We start from the raw sequence: 6,940 nt of genomic DNA, 5'->3' as shown, positions 1-6,940 counted from the left end.
GACGCCGATGACCTCAATCACATCATCCAGCAGCCCGGAGAATCAGCCAGGAAACCCTAGACTAGGTTCCTAATTAAAAAGAACCAAATTATCGACTGTCCGGATGCCAAAGCACCGGCGGCCTTTAAACATAGCATCCGTGACGAGTGGCTCGCCCGCCACCTCAGCCAAGAAAAGCCAAAGTACATGGCAGCTCTACCGCACTAATGACCCGCAAAGATAGTTGGCTCGCTCGTAGAAGCAACAGCGCGAGCGATCCTGGCACCTCCGAAGTCAAGGACGGCAATGGCAAGCCACGACACAAAAAAACAAGCGTCACAATAATAATGAAGGAACCCAAGACACAACGATCAACGCCGGATTTAGTGGCTCCAAAGCTGGTCAACGGAATAAGCCATTTTAGGCAAACAGAGATGGTCCATCTGGTCTAGACAAGATACTGGATCGGCCCTGTTAGATCCATGGCAGCCCTGACAAACCCGCCAACCATACCAACAGAAATTGTTGGGTTTTCAAACAAGCCGGCAAGCTCAACACCGAACACAAAGGGAAGGGGCCGCCTAGTGACAGTGAAGAAGAAGAAGCTTGCATACCAAGCACCGGGGGACAGAAGCAATTTCCCCCCGAATTAAAAAAACATTCAATGTGATATACGTGATGCATACCTCTGAAAGAGAGCGCAAGCACGAACTATGAAACGACCACACCATAAAGCCGGACTCCCCACAATTCAATCCATGGGCAGCCTGCTCGATCACTTTTGATCACGAGGACCACCCAACCAGTATCTGTCATGGAGGTTCGTCATCTCTGGTCCTTGATCCAATTATTGGCGGATTCCATATCATGCGAGTCCTCATGGACGGTGGCAGTAGCCTCAATTTACTCTATCAAGACACTGTCCGCAAAATGGGCATTGACCCTTCAAGGATGAAGCCCATCACAACTATCTTCAAGGGAGTAATGCCCGGCGTAGAAGCTCACGGCATAGGCTCAATCTCACTGGAAGTCATCTTCGGTTCACCGGAAAACTTCCGACACGAGGACTTGATCATCGATATTGTCCCATTCCGCATTGACTACCACGCACTGCTCGGGCGGACCTCTTTTGCTCGTTTCAATGCGGTCCCAAAATACGGAATGCTCCCTTCGCACTAAGGGGCACACTGCGGCAATCACAGCCGAAGTACAAAGCGGCCTACTCAAGCCGCATATCTCATCGGTCATTAAACCGCCCGCCTCTGCTACACAGGACCGGCCAATTTTAGAGCTGGATTAGCAGCTCTGCCTTCGTCGTTTGCCTTATATGCTCGCGAAGTTTGCACCGCGCATACATAATTATTCACTCAAAACACCTTGGTCAGCGGCGGAGGCATAATACGGACAGGCCTACAAAGCAGTTTGTCCAGACTTTCGCCTTTTCTCTTTTTTCCTAACTATTTTCTTATCTTTTTGCCACAGGTGAATCAATACTTGTCCGTCCTATGGACCTGAAAGGACTCTTTATGAGCCCAGTTTTCCTACAGATAACCAGAGATTGCTCCCTGTAAGGAGGCCTTTTCACGGAAGCACAAGCAGCGCAGACGTGTGATAGGAGGTCCAAAAGATTTTTGTAGACCAAAAACTCTATTTGAAACCTGTACAGAGCCTTTTCCCTCAGCCCTCAACACCTAGGCACAAAATCGCCAGGGGCTTGATACGGCAACATATGGGTTGGCGAAAAAGTCCGAACAACTCTATAGCATACTTCGGCGTCACGAGTTTGGCATTATATGCATCAGCTCCGAATCATTTCTTTGGCCAATAGTTGCGTTGCCCGGCTCCTGTGCTTGCTACCCTAAGTTCCGTCTTATCGGCTAGGGTAGTAAAGGGAGAACTACTGCAATTGTGTTTCTGGTTCACCTGGTCAAACACCTCAGTAGAGAAAGCTGAAAACTGACTGTCATGATGTGGCGAGAGTTGCTCAACCACTCGCTGACTTCTTAGAATCATTTGTGATTTCTTCCGTATTACACGAAGGACCATTTTTTCTTTGGTCAACCTACGCAATGCAACCATATTCGGATAACTGCGTGCATACCAGGGGCTACATAGCAAACCCGCCGTAAAACTCCTATGGCTAAGTGAAGGTGTTAAAGCCCTATAGTCTGATTGCCTAGTTCGCCGCACCGACACCTTCGTTCCAGACCAAGACATTAGGTCAAGAGTGATCAGGTGCTATTCCGAACACCCCCGCATTTTATGCGAGGGGGGCGAAGCCGACGACTGGCAAAATTTTAGGTTATAAGAAACAGCCGCACATGAGGAAATAATGGCAAAGGTATATAACACAACTTTAACATATCATAATATTGTTTTCACAATTTTGGTACATTTATTCAAATATAATATCCTTCGAGCACTGACCCTCTATCAAGCGGGCACCCTATAGGACGTCCTTGAAATAATGCTCCGGCGTGCGATGGTCCTTGCCTCCAAGCGGACCCTTAGTTGCAACATCGGTGGCCTTCATCTTTGCCCAGTACATCTTGACGCGGGCGAGGGCCATCTGGGCACCTTCTATGCACACCGACCACTTGACGGCGTCAATACGCAGCACTACATCGACAAGCCGCTGCACCAAACCGAAATAGCTGCTCGGAACGGGTTCGGCCGGCCATAGCCAAACCACAACGTCCTTCATGGCAGCTTCGGACATCTTGTGTAGCTCGGCCCACTGGGCCATCTGCTCGTTCAGCAATGCCGGACACCTTGCCATGTTGAATTGCGGCCAGAAAAGCCTCTCCGCAGCATGTCCTTCCTGTGCTTGGAAGAACTGCGCCGCATAGGAAGCACTCCTCGACAGATTCAAGAACACGTCTGGAGAACTCCACATTTGGTTAAGAAGAGCATACTTCGGGTCGCCAAACTTAGTCTGTAAAAGAAAGGTCTTACCAGCCGCTATCTCCCCAGCCTGTTGGATCTCCTCCCGAGCCGCTCTATATTTGGATCGCGCTTCTTTCACCTCTAGTAAGGCCTTGTCAAGTTTGGCTGCCTTGGCTTTGTTATCCTCCTCAAGAGATTTTCACTTGCTAGTGACATCCTTCAGCTCCCGCTCCATAGTAGATATTCTCTCCTGGCACTGGCATCGAACGGCCTGTTCAGCCTTTAAATCCGCAGTCGCCTTCTTGGTAGCCGCGTCGCTCACTCTGGCCTTCTCCTTGGCCCGGGCAAGTTCAGCCCGAAGGGTCTCAACCGCGGCAGCACTATCTGTAGTTATGCATATCACAGGATATGATTTTCAACCTCGTTCTCATACTAGTATACATGCATAAACAAGCTGCCCCAACACATACCTTGTGCCTCGTCGAGCCGCCTGTTAATAAGAGTGATGTCCTCATCCTCTAACCCAAGTTTCCGCTTTAGATCTGTAACTTCCGCAGCTTGGGCGATCGCCATCGACGCAACAACCTGTGTTTGAATTAATTAGGTTACTTCCCGAGCATATATTTTTGATCCTCTGATCGCCTCCCTGTGAAGGCCAACCAGAGTCTCAGGGGCTACTACCTGCACACGGCCACATTATGCATATAAAAATAGTTAAGCTATTACTTTGCATACCTCGAAGCCTCTCAGCAGGCCCAGGAAAGCTTCATTTAATCCACTTCTCGTGTGTTGAACCCTTTCAACTACCATACCCATTAAGGTACGATGTTCCTCTGAGATGGACACACTTGGTAATGTGCCCATCATAGCATCCGGCACCTCCGGATTCCTAGAGGCTGCTGTAGGAGTATGCATTCCCTTCAAAGGGGTACATCGGCTCGACCCTTGAGTCATCTTCGGTTGTAGGCCGGATAGTTCGGCGCCTTCATTGCTGGCCCCCGTAGGGGCTGCACCCCCCGGACCCTTGATGATTGAAGTACCACCCTCGTGCGTTATTTTCATTGTCCCCCACACCGCTTGATGGTCAGGGGAGATTCTCCGGGAGGACACCTCAAAGTCGTCCGCCCTAAGAAGCGAGGAAGCATGAGAAGGCGTCTCACTTTCCATCATCCCTGGGGATAAGTCCCCTGATGTGGAGGACTGTCGGGGTGGACTGTGGGACGAACTGCAAGCATATAGTTTAAATGTTACCCTTGCAACCCGAAAAAGGGGTATGTTTAGAGCATCCTTGTTCACTTAAGACTCGAAAAGGGGCTTGTCCCCAGATAGGTGCCTTGCGACGACATCGGCTTCGGAACCCGAACCATATGGTAGTGATACCTCCCCTTTCTTGGGTGCTTCCACCTCCAAGTCTTCGGATGCAGTCCTTTTTATCCCATGAGGGGAAGGGGTATCACCTTCTCCTTCCCCTTCGTATTTCAAAGAGGGAGCTTCAGTCTCCCCGGACATAGTGTCCGGCATACCTGCAGGCTACAGAGTGGAGGCCACTTTTGGCCTCTTCTCTCTTCTTCTTGTCCTCTTGCGCTGGCACTTGATACGGCGCCTGGACCAGCATCCTCGTCAACACAGGATCTGTCGAGTCTTCAGGAAGTCGAGCTGAACACCTCATTCGTTCCGCCTTCTTTATCCAGCCCTGGTCAAAGAAAGAACTCTCAGTACATCACTATGGGATAATCAACCGAGTTGCAGTCAGAAATTGGGTGCTTACCGAGGTATCCGGATGGTTGCGGTCGAAACCGATGTCCTTTGACGTGTCCGACCACTTCTTTCGAGTCTTGAAGAATAGTTTCCACATCCCTTCGTGTGTTGTGCCAAAGAACTGCTGAAGGGTCCGCGGTCCTTCCGGATTGAACTCCCACATACAGAGAGGTCATCGCTGGCATGGGAGGATCCGGCGGACTAGCATCACTTGCATCACGTTAAATAAGGCCAACATCCCTTTCGAGGATACTCCAGATACGACTTTGCAGCGTCTGTACTTCACCAGCTGATCCTCAGTCTATCCCCTTATTTATCCACGATGCGAGCCGCAATGGAGGGCCAGATCGGTACACAGGTGCGGCTGCCCATTTGGTGCCGCGGGGTTCGGTGATATAGTACCACTCTTGTTGCCATAAGTTGGAGGTTTCCGTGAAGGTGCCTTTTGGCCAGCTAGTATTGGCAAGCTTGCTCACCATAGCACCGCCGCACTCTGCTTGCTCCCTGTTAACCAGCTCCGGCTTCACATTGAAGGTCTTGAGCCATAGGCCGAAGGGTGGGGGATGCGGAGAAAGGCTTCACACACGACGATGAACGCCAAGATGTGGAGAAAAGAGTCCGGTGCTAGATCGTGAAAATCTAGCCCATAATAGAACATGAGGCCGTGAACAAAGGGATGAAGAGTGAACCCTAGCCTGCAGAGGAAGTGAGAGATAAATACCACCCTCTCGCCGGATTTTGGTGTGGGGATGACCTGCCCTTTAGTAGGGAGCCTGTGGGGGATTTCCGTAGTCAGGTACCTCGCCTTCTGAAGCTTCACGATATCCTCCTCGGTGACTGAGGAGGTTGCCCACCTACCTTGGGAGATGGATCCCGACATAACTAGAGGGCCTCGTAACAATGGAAGGAATCGAATCATGGGCGCTGAGCCTAAGGTTGGGGAGGTTGAGGAGGAGGTGGGCGTGGGGGAGAAAGACGGGTCTGTACCCCTTTATAAAGGCAAAGAATATCGAACGCGTCCTCACGGCCTTAAAGCTCACCTGTTCCTAAGGAATCGCCAACAACACGGTTGGATTACCCACGCTCATATTGATGAGGATCCCGTGATAAGGGGACACGATCTCTACTTAGAGAAGATGTGCCAATGGAAACCGCACCTCGAAACACGGAGCGGGAGGCTAAAAACGGTTCGAAATAATAACCGAGCAGGGACGTGGCATTTCGCCACAAAAGTTGTCAGTAGATGGGACCCATGAAATATTATACTCTCTACGGTTGTGTGTGGTACTTGTTTTGCAGAGCCAGACACGTTCTCTACGTTCGAGGACTACTTTAGAGTACTCAGAGGAGGAACCCGCCTTGCAATGCCGAAGACAATCTGCACGCCGGACACATCGTCATTGAAGCCTGGTTCAGGGGCTACTGAGGGAGTCCTGGATTAAGGGGTCCTCGGACGTCCGGGCTATATGACATGGGTCGGACTAATGGGTCGTGAAGATACGAGGCAGAAGACTTCCTCCCATGTCCGGATGGGACTCTCCTTTGCGTGGAAGGCAAGCTTGGTGTTCGGATATGAAGATTCCTTCCTATGTAAACCAACTTTATACAACCCTAGGCTCCTCCGGTGTCTATATAAACCGGAGGGTTTAGTCTGTAGAGGCAATCACAATCATACAAGCTAGACATCTAGGGTTTAGCCATTACGATCTCGTGGTAGATCAACTCTTGTAATCCTCATATTCATCAAGATCAATCAAGCAAGAAGTAGGGTATTACCTCCATCAAGAGGGCCCAAACCTAGGTAAACATCATGTCCCCTGTCTCCTGTTACCATCGACCTTAGACGCACAGTTCGGGACCCCCTACCCAAGATCCGCCGGTTTTGACACCGACAGGCATGTCGCCAGGACAAGTCATCGACGTCTCATCTCACATTGGCGATGCATAGGCCGGCGCGGCGGCGGATTTGTTAAAATTTTATGTACTTAGGCTTTGTTTTTAATGCTGGTCTTATGTTAGAGCAATGCTTAGGTTAACTGGCTCTATTTATTTACTAAAATTACTTGATTCAGTAAGTGTGGTATGTCTACTGTACGATCTTTTGTGTGCCCAAATTAGCAAGCGCTGTTAAATTATGCAATGACGTACTCGGGGAAATTTTCACCAAAATTTGAATTATCAAACTCATCCCATGCGCGTAAAGCAGAAGAATCGTTTGTGATGCACACAATCGTTCAAAGTGAATGGTCCGGCGCCACCACGCACAAAGTTTCCCTCCATATTTCCAAAATTTTGGCCTACCGCAAAAATATCTACC

This window comes from Triticum aestivum, chromosome 2A, assembly GCF_018294505.1.
Source record: "Triticum aestivum cultivar Chinese Spring chromosome 2A, IWGSC CS RefSeq v2.1, whole genome shotgun sequence".
In the NCBI taxonomy this organism is placed as follows: Eukaryota; Viridiplantae; Streptophyta; class Magnoliopsida; order Poales; family Poaceae; genus Triticum; species Triticum aestivum.
This window is presented reverse-complemented; position numbering follows the sequence as displayed.